The sequence below is a fragment of the Phocoena phocoena genome, chromosome 15, assembly GCF_963924675.1.
Source record: "Phocoena phocoena chromosome 15, mPhoPho1.1, whole genome shotgun sequence".
NCBI lineage: Eukaryota > Metazoa > Chordata > Mammalia > Artiodactyla > Phocoenidae > Phocoena > Phocoena phocoena.
Genome location: NC_089233.1, coordinates 28,775,774 through 28,795,327, shown reverse-complemented (window position 1 = coordinate 28,795,327; position 19,554 = coordinate 28,775,774). Strand labels below are relative to the sequence as shown.

At 45.0% G+C, this 19,554-nt stretch overlaps 1 protein-coding gene across 1 annotated transcript in view; it reads right to left on the bottom strand.

Moving 5' to 3' along the window:
- LOC136135307 (uncharacterized) overlaps positions 1–19,554 on the bottom strand; it is a 181,196-nt gene that overhangs the window by 160,923 nt on the left and 719 nt on the right. The gene's annotated exons all lie outside the window — the stretch shown is intronic.

The window sequence follows — 19,554 nt, the reverse complement described above, 5'->3', positions numbered from 1 at the left end:
TTTCTTCTCTGATTGCTGTGGCTAAAACTTCCAAAACTATGTTGAATAATAGTGGTGAGAGTGGACAACCTTGTCTTGTTCCTGATCTTAGTGGAAATGGTTTCAGTTCTTCACCATTGAGAACGATGTTGGCTGTGGGTTTGTCATATATGGCCTTTATTATGTTGAGGTAAGTTCCCTCTATGCCTACTTTCTGGAGGGATTTTATCATAAATGGGTGTTGAATTTTGTCAAAGGTTTTTCTGCATCTCTTGAGATGATCGTATGGTTTTTCTCCTTCAGTTTGTTAATATGGTATATCACATTGATTGATTTGCATATATTGAAGAATCCTTGCATTCCTGGGATAAACCCCACTTGATCATGGTGTATGATCCTTTTAATGTGCTGTTGGAGTCTGCTTGCTAGTATTTTGTTAAGTATTTTTGCATCTATGTTCATCAGTGATGTTGTTGGCCCATACTTTAATTGGGTTGTGTGTTTTCTTATTGTTGAATTTTAAGAGTTCTTTGGGTATTTTGGATAATAGTCCTTGATCAGATGTATCTTTCGCAAATGTTTTCTTCCAATCCGTGGTTTATCTTTTCACTCTCTTTTTTTTTTTTTTTTTTTGCGGTACGCGGGCCTCTCACTGCTGTGGCCTCTCCCGTTGCAGAGCACAGGCTCCGGACGCACAGGCTCAGCGGCCATGGCTCACGGGCCACTCCGCGGCACGTGGGATCTTCCCGGACCGGGGCACGAACGCGTGTCCCCTGCATTGGCAGGCAGACTCTCAACCACTGCGCCACCAGGGAAGCCCCTCTTTTCACTCTCTTGACAGTGCCTTTTGCATGGCCGACATTTTAAATTTTCATCAATTCCAGCTTATCAATTTATTCTTTCATGGATTATGCTTTTGGTGTCATATTTAAAAAGTCATCATTAAATCCCAGGTTATCTAGATTTTCTGCTGTGTTATCTTCTAGGAGGTTTGTTGTTTTTTGTTTGTTTTTTTCTTTTAAAATATTTATTTACTTACTTATTTGGCTGTGTCAGGTCTTAGTTGAGGCACGAGGAATCTTCATTGCAGAGTGCAGGATCTTTGTTGCAGTATGAGTGATCTAGTTCCCTGACCAGGGATCGAACCCTGGCCCCCTGCACTGGGAGAGTGGAATCTTAGATACTGGACCACCAGGGAAGTCCCTTAGGAGTTTTATAATTGTGTTTTACATTTAGGTCTGCAATCCATTTTTTAATTATTTTTTGGCCATGCTGCGTGGCTTGCAGGATCTCAATTCCCTGACCAGGGATTGAGCCCTCATCCTCAGCAGTGAAAGCACAGAGTCCTAACCACTGGACTGCCAGGGAAGTCCCTGCAATCCATTTTGAGTTAATTTTTGTGAAGGGTGTAAGTCCTGTGTCTAGACTTTTTTTTTTTTCGCATGTGGATGTCCAGTTGTTTCAGCACCATTTGTTGAAAAGGCTATCTTGGCTCCATTGTGCTGCTTTTGTACCTTTGTCAAAGATCAGCTGAGTATATTTATGTAGGTCTATATCTGGGCTGTCTATTCTGTTCCATTGAGCTATTTGTCTATATTTTCACCAATACAACACTCTTAAATTCTGTAGCTTTATAGTAAGTCTTGAAGTCAGGTTGTGTCAGCCCTCCAGCTTTGCTTTTCTCCTCCAATATTGTATTGGCTATTCTAGGTCTTTTGCCTCTCCTCAAACTTTAGAATCAGTTTGTTGATATTGACAAAATAACTTCCTGGGATATTTATTGAGATTGCATTGAAACTATAGATCAAATTGGGAAGAACTGACATCTTGACAATTATGGGTCATCCTATCTATGAACAAGGAATCTCTCTCCATTTATTTAGTTCTATGATTTCTTTCAGAGTTTTGTAATTTTCCTCATGTATATCTTTTACATATTTTGTTGGATTTATACCTAGGTATTTCATTTTTGGAGTGCTAATGTAAACGGTATTGTTTTTAATTTCAAGTTCCACAGGTTCATTGCTAGTAGATAGGAAAGCAATTGGCTATTGTAAATTAATCTTGCATTCTGCAACCTTGCTATAATAGCTTAATAATTTCAGGATTTTTTTGGTTGATACTTTCAGATTTTCTATATAGTTGATCATATCATCTGCAAAGAAAGGCAGTTTTATTTCTTCCTTCCCAGTCTATATACTTTATATATCCTTTCCCTATATTTTTGCATTAGCTAGGACTGCCAGTATTATGCTGAAAAGGAGTAGTGAAGAGATGTTCTTGTCTTGCACCTGATCTCAGGGGAAAGCTTCTAGTTTCTCACCATCAAGTATGACATAAACTGTAGATTATCTTTATCAGTTTGAGGAAGTTCCCCTCTATTCCTCAGGGTTTACTGAGAGTTTTTGTCATGAATGCATGTAAGGTTTTTGTCAAATGCTTTTTCTGCATCTATTGATATGATCTTGTGATTTTTCTTCTTTAGCCAGTTGATGTAATAAATTATATTAATTTTCAAACGTTGAACCAATCTTGCATAGTTGAGATAAACCCGCTTGGTCATGGTGCACAATTCTTTTTGTACATTATTGGATTTGATTCGCTAATATTTTGTTAAGGTTTTTTGCATCTATATTGATAAAAGATATTGGTCTGTAATTTTCATTTCTTGTAGTGTCTTTGTCTGGTTTTCATAGTAGGGTAATTCTGGCCTCCTAGAATTAGTTAGGGGATTATTCCCTCTGCGTCTATCTTCTGAAGGAGAGTGTAGAAAATTGGTATAATGTATTCTTTAAATGTTTGGTAGAATTCATCAGTGAACCCACTGGGCCTAGTAATTTCTGTGTTGGAAGGTTATTAATTATTGACTCAATTTCTTTAACAGATATAGGTCTGTTCAGATTGTCTATTCCTTCGTGGGTGAGTTTTGGCAGACTGTGTCTTTCAAGGAACTGGTCCATTTCATCTAGGTTATGGGCATAGAGTTGTTTATATTCCTTCACTATCCTTTTAAAGTCCATGGGATCTATAGAGATGTCTCATCCCTCATTTCTGCTGTTAGCAATTTGTGTCCTTTCTCTTTCTTTCTTAGTTAGCCTGGCTACAGGCTTGTCAATTTTACTTATCTTTTCGAAGAACTAGCTTTGGGTTTTGTTGATTCTCTCTGGTTTCCTGTTCCAACTTCATTGGTTTCTGCTCGAGTTTTTATCATTTCTTTTCTTCTGCTTTCTTTGATTTGCTCTTCTTTCTCTAGTTTCCTCAGGCAGAAGCCTATTGATTCTAGATATTTCTTCTTTTCTGATATATGCATTCAGTGCTATAAATTCCCCTGTAAGCACTGCCTTTATTGAACCCAACACATTTTGATAAGCTGCATTTTCATTTAGTTCAAAATACTTAAAATTTTCTCGAGATTTCTTTTTTGACTCGTGTTATTTAGAAGTGTGTTTTAATCTCCAAGTATTTAAGGATTTTTCTAGCTGTCTTTCTGATATTGATTTAGAGTTTAATTCCATTGTGATCTGAAAGCAGACACTGTATGACTTCTATTTTTTGCCATATCTTTTGTCTTTGAAATAAAGTCTGCTCCATGTTGGCTGTTAGTGAGACTGGAAACGCCAGGGTTTGAGGGGAGTGCTAGCTCATCTTTTTACTTTTTCAATTAGCTGTGTGATCTTAGAAAAGTCACTTGATATCTCTGGACTCATTTATTCATTGGCAAAATGAAGGGGTTGTAAATTACTGCTTAAGTGTCTTCTGCCTCCATATTATGTTCAAGTGGAAAAGAGAGAGGCCAGAAAGGAATCAAGTACACATGGGAATTATCACATGATGAAAATAGCATCACACATAGCTAGAGAGACAGATTATTTAATAAATGGACAAAGTATATGAGCATCCTGTTCACAGAAAACTGCATAAATAGATTTTCATCAAACTAAAAGAGGCTCAACCTCAGGCATAAAAGAAATACAAAATAAAGCTACCAAGTGAGTTTCTTCAAAAGTCTAACATACACCTGCCATTTGACCCAGCCACTCCATTCTGAGATATTTAACCAAGAGTAAAGAAAGCACATGTCCATGCAAAGACTTGGACACAAATATTCATAACAGCTTTGTTTGTAAAGCTCAAAACTGGAAACAGGGCTTCCCTGGTGGCGCAGTGGTTGAGAGTCTGCCTGCCGATGCAGGGGACACGGGTTCGTGCCCCGGTCCGGGAAGATCCCACATGCCGCAGAGCGGCTGCGCCCGTGAGCCATGGCCGCTGAGCGTGCACGTCCAGAGCCTGTGCTCCGCAATGGGAGAGGCCACAACAGTGAGAGGCCCGCGTACCACAAAAAAAAAAAAAAAAAAACTGGAAACAACCCGAATGTCCATCAACAGGTGAATGGATAAACGTATTCAGTACATCCATACAATGAAACACTATTCAGCCATAAAGAGAAACAAACTTTTTTTTTTGGCCATGCGACATGTGGGATCTTAGCTCCCTGACCAGGGATCAAACCCACGCCTCCTGCAGAGGAAGCATGGTGTCCCAATCACTGGACTGCCAGAGAAGTCCTGAGAAACAAACTATTGGTACATAAAATAACATAGATGAACCTCAAAATAATTATTCTGAGGGACTTCCCTGGTGGTGCAGTGGTTAAGAATCTGCCTGCCAACGCAGGGGACATGCATTTGTTCCTTGGTCCGAGAAGATCCCACATGCCGCAGAGCAACTAAGCCTGTGTGCCACAACTACTGAGCCTGTGCTCTAAAGCCTGTGAGCCACAACTACTGAGCCCACGTGCCACAACTACTGAAGCCCACGAGCCTAGAGCCTGTGCTCCGCAACAAGAGAAGCCACCGCAATGAGAAGCCTGCGCACCACAACGAAGAGTAGCCCCCGCTCACCACAACTAGAGAAAGCCAGCACACAGCTGCGAAGACCCAACACAGCCAAAAATAAATAAATAAATAAATTTATTTTAAAGAAAAAAATTATTATTCTGAAAGAAGCCGGGGCAGGGGCAGGGAGTACATGCTGTATGTCTCCATTTATATAAAATTCTTGTCTTTTGAAGTTTTTTTTTTTTTAAATACTTATTTATTTGGCTGTGACGGGTCTTAGCTGTGGCATGTGGGATCTAGTTCCCTGACCAGGGACTGAACCCAGGTCCCCCTGCATTGAGAGCGTGGAGTCTTAGCCATTGGACCACCGGGGAATGGGGGTCCCTATATAAAATTCTAGAAACTGAAAATTTGGAAAGCAGATCACTAGTTGCATGGAATGGGGAATTTACATAACAAAGAATGCGGAAACTTTTGCAGGTCATGAGTATTTTCCCTACCTTGATTGTGATCATGGTTTTACCAGTATAAACCTGTCAAAATGTATCACATTGTATTCTTTAAATATGTGTGGTTTGCCGTATGTCAATTATACCTCAATAAACTCTTTAAAATCTACCATGTGATATCCTGTTCATCCACCAGATAAAGATAAAGCACTGTGACAAATGGTCTTCTGGCTGCACTGTGGGGAAACAAGCATCCCATGCACTACATCAGGGCAGAAATCAGCGCAAACTTTGAGGAGGAAATTTAGCAGCTGCTAAAATTTAAGTGCACTTACTTTGGACCCACTTTTAGAAAACTTTTTTTTTTTTTAGGAATTTACCTAGTTTTTTTTACTATTGCTATAACACACATTACCACCACTCGAATGGCTTAAAGCACCCGTTTATGATCTCAGAGTCCTGGAGGTCAGAAGTCCAGGTGCAGCAATAGCTCAGCTACTTCAAACCTCACAGGCTGAGATCAAGCTGTCACTTGTCCCTGGTGGATCCTTCCTTCCAGGGAATTTTACACGTTGACAAGCAAACCCTTGTATTTTCTCTCTTCCTTCTGTCTTGTCTTTTAACATATAATGGTGCCCTAAAATATGCAACACTGTGCCTGGTTTTTCTTTAATAAAAGACCACAGATCTGACTTGTTCTTTTCTACTACTCCACTGTGTGCTTCCATGTGCCATTTATGTAATCCGCCAAGGACTGTGTTCCTTTCTGGAGGCTCTAGGGATTGTCAATGAAAAATTAATCAGTTGATCTAAGAAAGAAATGGACAATTTTCTTCAAGCCAAATTTGAGGATTATAACCCAGGAAGAGCGTCTCAGAAAGCTCTGAAAATTGTTCTGCCTGTTAGAAGTCAAGGCACAGTTATATAATTTTTTTTTTTGGACAGAGGGCTGTACATCAAATGACATATTGACAGATTATAATCCAAATCTAAGCATCATTGTGGTGGGTCATGTGACCCTTTACAAGATCTCGAAGGAATGTTATCTTTTAAGGAGTTGTCTTGGTGATGCTGGGAGCATGTTGCTTTTTATGGTTGAGCAGGTATTCCTGCTGATGGGGGAGGTTTGGTTGAAACACAATGCAGATACACGACGCACTGCCGGGAGAGAGGAGGCCAAAGGACAGAGAAGAATTTTTATGCTTGAATGTTCTGGTCTTGCCATAAAATATGAATTTTATTTCACTGGATGAATCTGCTTCCAATCTCATTCAGGTTGTTGACAGAACCCGGTTCCTTGTGATTGTGGGACTAAGGTCTCTGTTTCTAGCTGGGAGCCTGGCTTTGCTCCCAGAGGTTGCCCACATTCCTTCTCAGGCCTTTCTCGTGGCCCCTCACATGCTTTGAATATTTCCTTCCATTACATCCTTCTGCTTCCAGCCAGAGAAAGTTCTCTGCTTTTAAGGGCTCATGTGATAGATTGGGAGTATTCGTTTCCTATGGCTGCTGTGATAATAAATTACAAGAAACTTAGTGACTTACAACCACACACATTTATTCTTTTACTGTACTGGAGGTCAGACGTCTGACAAGGATCTCACTGGACTAAAAAAGACAAGGTGTTGGCCGGGCTGATACCTTCTGGAGGCTCTGAGTGGAGACAAACCACTTCCTTGTCTTTACCAGCTTCTGGAGGCTTCCTACACTCCTTGGCTTATGGCCCTTTCCTCCATCTTAAAGTGCATCACTCCAATCTCTGCTTCAGTTCTGGCACACCTGCTCCTCTGATTCTGACTTCTCCTGCCTCCCTCTTTTAAGGACAACTGTGATGACAGTGGGTCCACCTGGATAATCCAGGAGACTCCCCCATCTCAAGGTTTTCACCTTAATCACATGTGCAAAGTCCCTTTGCTATATAAGGTAACATTCACAAGTTTGGGAGATCAGAATGTGAATGTATTTGGGGGCCATTTTTCAGTTTACCACATTGAAACCACCCAGATAATCCAGGAGAATCTCCCTGTGTTAAGGTCTATAAACTTAATCCCATCTGCAAAGTCCTTCTGGCCTTGGGCTATGACATATTCACAGGCTCCAGAGACTCGTGCGTGGATATCTTCAGGGGCCACCTCCCCACCACATTATCCTACAACTGTACTTGCTTGTGGGGAAAACAGGAAACCTGTTACCCGAAAGCTTGGTTCGCCTCTTGGTGGGCATCAGGCCAAGAGACACAACCAAGCCAAAGAGCAGGAGAAGGATTTATTACTTTATCAAGTGAGGAGAACACCAGGGATCTTTCTCAAGGCAGTGTCTCCCGAAGAGCAAAATTGGAGTTTTAAACTGAGGGTACATGCATATTCATGAAGGGGCTTGAGCAGAGGGAAATTCAGCATAGAATTCCTCGACAAGAGTCCAAGCTTTAGCTGATTGAAATCAGGAGGGTCAACATCATCCCATCCACCACCTGGGTGGGGGCCTTAGTTCCTACAGAAATCAAAGACTGTATCAGAATGTTACCCACATCCCTTGAGGAAGAACTAGGATTCAGTTTTATTGCTGAACTATTGTTTCTTGACTACTTTTGCTTTGTTCCTGCACTTCTTCACTTCCCTTAAGATGGCTAATTACTGAGACTTGTTCAAGGGCAAGCCTTGTGGTCAGGCTTAGATCACAAAATGGCTTAGGCCAAAAATGGCTCCTCTTATGTCAAGAAAGCCATACCCGGTTCTTTCTCCGGGGACCCACTGTCCTATCTGCTTACAAATCCACGAGATCTTTCACAGCATTATTGCCTGTGATATCCAAAGACTGGAGACCATCGCCATGTCCTTTGTACAAGGTCAGGTGAATTACACAAAGGACATGTATATCCACACAGTGGAGTTGTATGTACCATAGACAAAAAATGGGCCAGATCCATAATATTTTGTTAAAGCAAAAAAAAAAAGCAGGATTCAGGGTGTTGCATGTTTTCTGCCACCATTGTATGTTAAAAGAGAGAAAATACCCTTGTTAATGTATAGAACTCTCTGGAAGTGAAACAGGAGGGAAGGGGGCAGGGCACAACCTTTGAAAGAATGACAGCCCGAGGACATGACATAAACTGATTAGAACCAAATGGGCCCAAGATGGCGGACAAGTAGACTTCCACTAGACCGTGAGCCTCAGTATACGCTCACTGTAACACAACAGCAAGCGAAATGACACACCCACAGACGCCATGACAGTTCCAAGGCCGACCACAAAGATCAAAAGTGGGCGCTGGCCCAATTTCTGGAAATCCCCGCCCCTTCCACTAATACTCCTCCCACACATTAGCCTATAAAATTTCCCACCCCTATAAAAACTGACAACCCCATACCCTGGGGCCCGTCTCACCTTCTGAGATGGCCCACGCTCTGTCTGTGGAGTGTGTTTCTCTCTAAATAAATCCACTTCTTACCTACCACTTTGTCTCTCACTGAATTCTTTCCGCCATAAGACATCAAGAACCTGAGCTTCATTAAGTCCTGAAACCAGGTGAGTGATCTCAGTTTGAAGACCGTGGGTTTTGGCCGGGTTCGAGTCCCAGCATGTGGGTTCAAGTCCCACTGTGAGTTGCACGGTTTCAGAAGGACCCACCAGGAACTGGTAACAGTGGTTTTGTCTGGGGTAAAAAACTGGATGAGGGGCCAGAGGTGTAAGGGAGTCCATCTTCACTGTACTGATCTCAGAGAAGGAGAATTGAGCCGTGTTGCTAAGCGAGATCTTAGTTCCCTGCCCAGGAATTGAACCTGCGTAGCCTGGATGAAAACCAGGAATCCTAGCCACCAGGCCAGCAAGGGCTAGAGGCCAGAAGCTATTCTTCCCTGGCTCTTGCCCCCAGTGAAAAATTCAGTTCTCATGGAGGCAAAAACTGTAAAAACAGGTACAAAGTTTATTATTAGAGACACAGCACAACTAGTGGGAGAGCACACAGAGAAACAAGTTTGTTTAGCTAAGGTAGAAGCAAGGCAGAGATGCACACCTAGAGAGAAAGGGCATGGGTACCCTCCCTAATGAGAGGGAGTGCAGTAACGAGGCAGTTAAGTCATTTATATAGGGCAGGAACTGACACAAAGGTGTCTGGAAGAAGCAGGACTCATTATAGCCCCCAAGGAGATTTCCTGCACGTGTGTGGTATCTCCCTTACCCCAAGGTGTTGGGGGGGGGATATGTGATCGCTTGATCCTTTACTCAAACAGGGTTTTGCCCCTGTTCCTGCCATGACTGTTATATTAGGGCATCCACAAGAGACAAAGCCTGGCTGTTTACCCTGTTTCAGTGGTTACTTCCATTCTGGAGAGCAAACAGGAGGCTGATGGTAAATGCCTTACCGGGAGCCCACCTATCTCCTGTCTCAGGAAATGCAAACAGGAGGCTAGTTGTAAGTGTCCAGCCTGAAGCCCACTTTTCCTGCCCTATGAAATGTAAGGAGGCCAATTATAAGTGCCTCGCCTGGAGTCCATCTATCTCCTGCCTCGGTACCGTTTGAATTTTGTTCTGGGGCATATGATGTTTATTCAGAAATAAATTGTTAGGACTTCCCTGGTGGCACAGTGGTTAAGAATCTGCCTGCCAATGCAGGGGACACAGGTTCGAGCCCTGATCCAGGAAAGATCCCACATGTCACGGAGCAACTAAGCCCATGCACCACAACTACTGAGCCTGCGCTCTAGAGGCCGTGAGCCACAACTACTGAGCCCAGTGCCACAACTACTGAAGCCCATATGCCTAGAGTCCATGCTGCACACCAAGAAGCCACCACAATGAGAAGCCCACACACCACAACGAAGAGTAGCCCCCGCTCGCCACAACTAGAGAAAGCCCACATGCAGCAACAAAGACCAAACGCAGCCAAAAAAGAAAGTTTTAAAAATAAAATAAAATTTAAAAATTGTTTATAAGTGAAAGGGCCAAGACGTCTGGATGTAATATTGGCAACTCCTGAAGGATGAGGACACAGTGCTATCAGGGAAAAGAAATGTGAAAAGGTGTTTTGACGTGGTGAAAGTGGGGAGGCCCATAAAGGCCATGGATATGAAACACTTGAAAACCGACAGTATATCTTGTCAAGGGCGAAGCCCACCCCTCCCTCTAGTATTCCTCATCACAGGGTCAATTGTGATGAGAAAACAGCTGTTTTGAGTTGTTGCCTAATGCCAACAGAAAAAAAATGCAGGAACTAAAAGTTGCCAGTTATATTTTATTGTGGGGACTTTCTAAGGGCTGTAGCCCAGGGCAGATAGCTCTGAGGAACTGTTTCAAAGAGGTAAGGGAAGGGCTTCCCTGGTGGCGCAGTGGTTGGGAGTCCGCCTGCCGATGCAGGGGACATGGGTTCGTGTCCCGGTCCGGGAAGATCCCACATGCCGCGGCAGCGGCTGGGCCCGTGAGCCATGGCCGCTGAGCCTGCGCGTCCGGAGCCTGTGCTCCACAACGGGAGAGGCCACAGCAGTGAGAGGCCCGCGTATCGCAAAAAAAAAAAAAAAAAAAAAAAAAAAGAGGTAAGGGAAGAGCCAGGATATATAGGAGTTTTTGCTGAAGAAAACATGTAATCGAATATCAAAAGATTATTGCTAATCACCAAAAGCAGACATCTAAAGTTAATGATTTTTGTGCTTTTCTATATATGGGAAGATGCAAGTCTGGGCTCACTGAAATTATTCCTTTGATATGCATCTTATCTAGGGCCAGTGTTGTAACAGGGAAGAAAAAATTTGACCCCATATTGGATCTGTTTCTTTTACTTTAACCTTTGTATTCTATTACTTTTGTTACAAGTTAATCATGAAAGGGATGTTGCCTATAAGCTTAAATTACAATGGCCCATCTCTGGGAACCCTGCTCCCTTGTAATGAGCCTTAAGCTAAAACACCTTTGTTTATCTCACAGTAAACCTCCTGACCAGGCCCACCTGTGAATGGCTGCAGGAAGAAAGAAATTAACAAGTCCCCTCGGAGCCTGAACAGAACCAGAAATTGACCCTCTCCTTTTTTAGTATAAAAGAAGTCTGAATTCTAACTCAGGGCAGATGGCTTTTGGACACTAGTTCACCATGTTCTTGCTCTGCTGGCTTTCCGAATAAAGTCGCTGTTCCTTGCCCCCCAAAACTCATCTCTTGATTTACTGGCCTGTTGCGTGTGGAGCTGATTTTCTCCATCCTGAATTCCCCTCGGGGGCAGCTACAGTGGCTGATGGCTTGGCAGCGGGCAACATTCTTTGTTTAATGAAATAGCAGGCAACATTTTTTTTGTCCACACCAAACTTTTTACAGTATGACAACCCTGCTCACACCAGGAGTCCAGCCTTGTAGGATCTGAGTTTAGGATTCCCCTCCCCTACGCCCGCCAACCCTGCCAAGCTCCTGCTTTGTTTCTCCCAGGGTGCTTTGAAAAATAACCACTTAAGAGTTGAGCGTGAGAAAAGTGAGTGGCCTTTGCCCCAACCACAGGCGGTAAGTCATAGGTGCTCACTGTCTATCTCCCGACCCCTCTGACCTGGGATGGAAGACTGCCCTCCCCACAGCTGACTGCACTATCACCTCCCCCACTGTTTCTGTCAATAATACATTTGTGACTTTACTTCCTTGGTGTGAAAGTACTGAAACTGTCCCTTTAATCAAAACGACCCTGGGGTTTTCACTTCCCTAAAGTGGGAGCTACCCGAGGACCCAAGTGGGTGGCTTGTGCCAATTTCAGGCAGTCACAATCGGCACATTCTAAATTCAATACACCAGCTCCATGCCACCCCACCCGCAGACATCATTGCGCAATCAAAGGTCCAGCAACCCTTCCAGCTGATGTCGGGAGCGCGCAGCTTCAGCTTGCAGAGACCTGGTGGAGCTGCCTGGTGTCAGAGCAGCCAATTCATGCAACAAGCCCAAAATGAAAGGCGTTACACTTTGTGTCACTTCCTACAGTGGGGAAAGCGCTGACTCCCTTTGTTCCACTTCCCCCAGGGAACTGGCACCCGTGGAGGATCGGGGGATCAGCCCAGACGTGCTGCTTTTCTCACTTATTGAGGGAGCCTCCCAAAAAGTCTATGGCAGTTTTATGGATCCTGAGCTGGCGGGGGTGGGAAGAGGAGTGGAAGAGCATCTTCAAGGTTCCCCTCCTCCCCACCTATAGCACAGGGAGGCCTCAGCAGGGACACCTGAAGGAGACCACCGCCTGAGGCCTCAGATAAAAAGACCTAGGAATGCAGGTATGCAGAGCAGCGTTGGGGGGCTGGGCCCTCGTCTGCAACTCCCCTCAGAGGCTGCAATTCATTGGCTGTCACCAAACACGCCAGGGAGGGCAGCTGCCTTCCCCCACCCCCACCCCCCGGGCAGGGGTCAGGGGCTGCCAGGTAGAGCCTTTGAAAGCACTTGGCCAGGCCTGAAAAAAATCACACTTAGGTTTCTCGAGGACCCCGAATCCTCAGCCCAGGGCCCGCTGAACAAGGCCATTCATCATTCTCACTTGGCTCAGGAAGGGCATCTGTACCTCGGGTTTGCCCAGCACAACCCTGCTTCACATGTGTTGCCCGGTATAATCATACATAGCAGCCCCTTTCATCCTCCAAAGTTCCAACCTTGATTTGCTACCATAATAAAAGATTTTAAAAGAACACAGAAGGAAACTAATAATCATTTTACTGACAAAGGGCGCACAGCTAATTCTTTCTTGAACAGCCACTACAATGAGTAGCCATTTTAGAACCATGAATTCCTTAGAAAAAGGTAGCTATCAACAGATGAATGGATAAACAAGATGTGATATAGCCATACAACGGAAGACCATCTGATCGTCCAAAGGAACGAAGTACCAGTACATGCTACAACATGGATAAACCTCGGAAACATGCTAAGAGAAAAAAAGCCAGATGCAAAGAAAACCACACACTATACGATTCCATTTATATGAAATGTCCCGAATGGGAAACTCCAGAGGCAAAATAGATTAGCGGTTGCTTAGGACTGGTGGGTGGTGAGGTGGGGTAGATGGGTGGGTGATAACTAAAAGGTATGGGGTATCTTTTGGGGGTTGATGAAAATGTTGTAAGATGGGTTGTAGTGATAGTTGTAAAATTCTGTGAATATACTAAAAAACTACTGAATTGTACACTTTAAATGTGTGGATGGCATGGTATGTGAATTATATCTCAATAAAGCTATTACCAAAACAAAAAACAAAAAAACACGTAAGTTCTTACCTAGAAGCCCTTTTTCAGTGGCTGTTTACAGAGGAGATTCTATAGTGGAGTCTGAGCACGTCTCTGTATTTGGAGGCCTGCTTCTCCCAGAACCTTCTCCCCCGACGCCTGCTACTCACAGACCCACCAGCCACTGCGCCGGGGCCTCAGCTTTATATGAACCTGCTTCCAACCTCCACCTCCTCCAAACAGACACACCTGCCCAATATTCCATTCACATCCGCTGCAAGGTAATAAGTGAGCTCACATGAGGACTATAAATCATGCCCAAGCATTTATTTGTTCCTCCTTCCAGGGAATGGGCTCCATTAATCATGACCCAAGGAAGAAACCCTTCACCTTGGGTCAGTGAAGGAAAGAGAGTCACTGTAAACGTGGCATTCTCGGGCTAGGCAGGGAGGGAGGCGGCCTCCATGACCCCCCCCCTGTGAAAGGAATGCCGGGGCTTTCAAATGACTGCAGAGGTGGCTTCATCCCCGTGGTAAGCCAGGTGTGCTGACACAAATGCTCACACCTGGCGGCAGACGGCAGGAAGGGGACCCGGGTGGCCAGTTCTTGTGGCTTAGTCTCCCCGCTTGGCTATTCTGCTCCTGCTTATCAAAGCTGGCCACTGCCTGGTCCTAACTGAGACTCTTGGATGCCAAGCCTGTGTCTTGATGGGTTTCCTGGCTCGCCCAGGAGCTTGCCTATGATACCCCCAGAAAGCCAGCCCCTGGAATGTTCCAGCATGTTTGGGCATGTTCCAGAGCCTTCTCTCTGATCTGCCCATGTCCCAGCACAGACGTTTAGAGCTGGAAGGATCAGCCTGCCTCTTTTTAGAGAAGAGAGGAGCTCAGCCCGGGAAGTTGAAATGATATGCTTCAGCCATACAGCAGGTTGCACGTCACAGGCTCAGTCAGGTTCTTGATGGAACTGCTTTCAGTTCTTTTTGCTTCTCAAATTCATCAAGCTCATACTGCATACTAACTCTCACCCAGCATTGTACCAGTTCCAAAGACAATAGTACTGATGTCCAACCCTCAAAGTCTGCTCTTGCTTTTAAAATATTATTTAATTGTATGTTATGTTCTTATTATACTTGTTAATGGTTATGACCTCATTTAAAGGTCCAATTTACGCTGCATTCACAATTCACTCCACCCCCATCTTACCAACTGTCACAGTAAATTATACAAACTGACACTTTTTTTTTTGCCGTACACGGGCCTCTCCGGTTGCAGAGCACAGGCTCAGCGGCCATGGCTCACGGGCCCAGCCGCTCCACGGCATGTGGGATCTTCCCGGACCGGGGCACGAACCCGTGTCCCCTGCATCGGCAGGCGGACTCTCAACCACTGCGCCACCAGGGAAGCCCTGACACGGTTTTTTAATTGAGGTGAAACTCATGTAACATAAAATTAACCTCTGTAAAGTGGACAATTCAGTGGCATTTAGTACATTTCACGACGTGGTACAACCACCCCCTCTATCTCGTTCTGGAACATTCTCATCACTCCCAAAGGAGAACCCATGCCCATTAGGCAGTCACTGCCCATCTCTGCCCACCCCCGGCAACCACCAATCTGCTTTCTGTCTCTATGGAGTTATCTATTCTGGACATTTCATTTTAATGGAATCATAGACTACACTGCCTTTGTATCTGGCTTCTTTCATCTACACCCTGTTGTCAAGGTTCATCCACGTGGTAGCAGGGATCCGTGCTCCATTCCTGTTTTTGGAAATGGACATATTTTACATGTTAACCACATGCTTGGATAGTGAGGGACACCCCAACTCCCAAACACGGGAAATGTTGGCTTCAACCCATGTACTTATCCCGGGGGTTCTCAGTGGGGCCATTTTGTCCCCCGGGAACATTTAGCAATGTCTGGAGAATTTTTGGTTGTGCTGAATGAGGCATGTGCTTGTGGTATCTGGTGAGTAGGGGCTAAGGATGCTGCTCAACATCCTACAATGCACAGGACAGCCCCCACCCAGGAAAAGACCTGGACCAAGGCGCCAATAGTGCCGAGGTCGGGGTCCCTCCCCTGGCCTGACTCCAGTTCCTTCTCTCTGGCTGATCTGGCCCCAGGCCATGTGGGACAGCATTTCTCAAACTCACCTGCCTTTAGGAACCACCTAGGTGCTTTTATATAAAAATGCATATTCCTGGGTCCCCTCCCAGGCCTTCTGAATCCAAATCTCCTGGCGAAAGGCCCAGAAATCTATGTTTAACAAGCCCAAGGTGTATTTTAGGACAAGAAGTCCTCACTATGCTGTGAGTCGCCCGGTAGCCCTGTGTAACTCACACTTATTCTGTGTCTCGTTATTTTTATTTTTATTAATTTTTATTTTTTGGCCATACCACGCAGCACATGGGATCTTAGTTCCCAGACCAGGGATCAAACCGGTGCCCCCTGCAGTAGAAGCACTGAGTCTTAACCACTGGACTGCCAGGGAAGTCCTTCTTCATTATTTTATCTGTAGAACGGCAAAGATGTTTTTCTTTTCCATCTGGAAGAGTTCTTGGCAGGATTGGTGAAGACAATAGGAGATGAAATTCTTATTTAAATTCCCCAAGAGCAAGGGGGCTGTCTCCTTACACATTACACACCCAATAAACATTTATTGAAAGAAGGGAGGCACGATTGAGTCTATCACGTCAACGGTAGACCAGGGCCTGCAACCTGGAGCCATGTGAGGACTTCCCTGGGCCCCTCCCTCCTTAAAAATATATTCAAAAGTGTATTTTAAGGCTGCGTTGATACAAAAAGGAGTATAACCCAGGTTGGATTAATTATTATATATTCATCATTATTTTATTCAGGCTTTTCCCTCCTCATTAAAAAAATTTACAAATCAAGCATTTCCCTGGGTCCCTAAAAATATCATGGGCCCCAGGTGCCCAGTGGGGAAATCAGCCCCTGGCTTTGTTGCAGCCTGGGAGATTCTGATCCAGTTGGTCTGGGGTGTGGCCAGATTGGGAGTTTTATAAATGCTCCCCCAGCCCAGGCTGCATGCAGGCCAGGCCTGGCCCTGCTGTGGAGGTTTCAATAAGTCTTTCCAAACTGGAGTCACCCCCTACCATGGGGAGTGATGACAAGGTTGGGGAGGCCAGGGTGTCCACACACACGCAGTATTCCAAGCAGCTTACGTGTAGGGAGTGGAAGAAGAACGATCATTCTCACCCCTTAGTCCCTGAGATCAGCTAGGTGACAGCCATTCCCCCGCTGGGGTGGTTGGCCTGAAGTCCTTGGAGGCCTCCCAAGCTGAGGGACTGAAGCCGCCTTCAGGGAGCGCTGGAGGGAAACACAGCTCCAAGTAGCTCTGTCACTTCTCTTTCTCCTGCAAATACCCAGGGACACACACACACACAGCCACTCACAGTGGCTACAGAGACACACATCACAGACACCTAGAACCATCCCTCAGCAAACATCCACAGACACACCCAGACACACACACAAGTCCAGACCCCCGTGTACCCTCACAGAGGCTGTGCACCAACACACACACACACACACACACACACACACACACACACACATATGCTCACACACGAGATCTGGTCATTGATGAAGGCCTGAGCTAATCTAAGACTTTGGGACAGGGACTTCCCTGGGGTCCATGGTTAAGACTCTGCACTTGCAGTGCAGGGAGCCCGGTTTCGATCCCTGGTCGGGGAACTAAGATCCCGCATGCCGCATGACGTGGCCCCCTCCCCAAAATTAATTAATTAAAAAAAATAAGACTTTAGGACAGAGGGCAGGAAGAAGATAAAGTGAGGAGGAAGATACCTAGTTAGAAAAACAACAAGGTAGGGAAAGGTAAACCAATACAACCACAACTTACGTGTGAATTTTAAAAAGTAAACAAAAGAATATAACAAAACAGAAACAGACTCACGGATGTAGAGAACAAACTAGTGGTTACCAGTGGGGAGGGACGAGATAGGGGTAGGGGATCAAGAGGTACCAGCTACTAAGCATAAAATAAATAAGCTACAAGGATATACAGGACAGCACAGGGAATGTAGCCAACATTTTATAATAACATTAAATGGAGTATAATCTATTGGATCACTATGTTGTTCACCTGAAACTAACTGTAAATCAACTGTATATACTTCAACTAAAACAAAAAAGACAGGCCCTCAGCGAATCTAGGGAAAGAATCCCTAAATCACATCATCACAGGCAGCAGTGATCAGATTCAGCTGATGGAGCCGATGAATTCAGAGCCTCCACCTGCCACCCCTCCCCCACACCCTCCCCTACAGCTGCTGGGAGCTCCTTGTTGTGCTAAGAGTTTCAAGTTCAAGCATGTGCAGAAAGGGGAGACCTCAACCCTCCACCTCCCCATCAGGCTTATGATAAGCTTTTTTTTTTCCCTACTACTTTAATTTCAGACATGAACAAGAAATGCAAATTACGGCTTAGAAAACAACCCTAAAGAGCTCTGAGCATTTTTTTACCATATGCTCCCTTCCCGGTTCTCTCTGCTGGGACAGGCCCCAGCCCTAGAACAAAGCAAAAAAAAAAAAAAATCTCCACTGAAAGAAAAAGTGATTGTCAAATGTTTCACTTTCCCTTTCTCCACAGTGTCCTTGCTGGGGATGCTCAGATGAGCTCAGGTTGGAGAGGGGATCACCGGCAGACGCCTGGGAAAACCCTGTGGCCCGGCTGGCAGATGGAACAATTTTCTACTGACCACACCCACCTGGAATCCACCCACTTACTTGAAGTCAGCCTTGCCCTTCCTGCTCATCAACAGGAAATCTGGGGACAAGAGCTAGAGTAAAGGATTAGGTTTCACTCTTCCAAAGAAAATGGAAGGCATCCAGGGATTCCACCCAGAGAGGGAGACAGAACAAACGAAATCACATAAAGACACAGAACAGAAATGAACTTTCCTAACACAGTTTTCAGACTCATCAGGCAGTGAAACCTAAAGGCCGCCCCCTAAGCAGGTGAAAACATCAGAATGACTTGATAATTTGAAAGGATGAGGTGCCCCTCCCCCAAAATACAATCACTACAAAAGTATCTGGCTACCCTGCTTGCACACTCCCCCTGTAGCTGATATACTGAGCTTGCAGCATTCATTTTGCCACAGTCCCCGCCACTCCCTATCATCACACACTAGTCCTGCTTCACTCACAGGACTAAAGGGTCACCTGCTGACCCTTTAGGCAGCTGGTTTTGTCATTTCGCCTTGTTGAGGCTCCTGAAAGATCCTCTGATCCAGCCTAGAAAATTGAGGCCCAGGGGCTGGAGAGGAGGAGAAGGGGTCACACTTCAAGTGGGGTCACACGACTACAGAGGAGGCAGATTTGGGGTGGGGACCAGGTTGCTTGACTCCTGTCCGGTTGACTTCCTATGACCCCAGGCTTCTTCCCGTGTGAATTGTTCAGAATTTATTATCGTGCCTGACACCAAAAGTGACTCTCTGACCTTGCTGTCAGTCTACTCTCAAACAGGTGTGCATTAAAACACGGGGCAAAAACAAAAAATAAAACAATGAGGGGCATAGGGTCTGAGACATAAAGGCTGGAGCCGTTGGGGGCCAGGACGCTTATTAATTTGAACGCTGTTGTATTCTTTTTCCCAATTCCGCTTCACTAATTCAGCAAAACCAAGTCCAGGAAAAGTATAGCAAAGCCTCAACAGCAATGCTCTAGGAATGCGAACTTCCTGGGGATTTTTCACTTTCTGGTTAACAAGGGTGATCTGGACGTCCTTTTTTGTTTTTAAACTTTAGAATCGCAGGATGTTTCTTGAATGAATGGATGAAGGAATAGGTGGAGCTCGCGAGGGCCTCAGAGGTGATACTTTCAACCCCCATTTTTTCAGAACAGAAGGCCCAGAGAGGCACAGTGACTTGCTCACAGTCACACAGCAAGTTAGAGGTGGAGCCGGTACCCTGTTCTCTTCAGAACTTCCAGACCTGTTGCAGAAAACCCTCAGCCCACATTTTCTCCCTGGTTAAGGAGAGCTGAGGGGTCACACTGAGCCTGTCTTTGCTGTCGATGACTTTGAAGGGCCGAGAGTTGTACCATCTGGTCTGGGAATGAAGGTGGCTATGGATTAGGACAC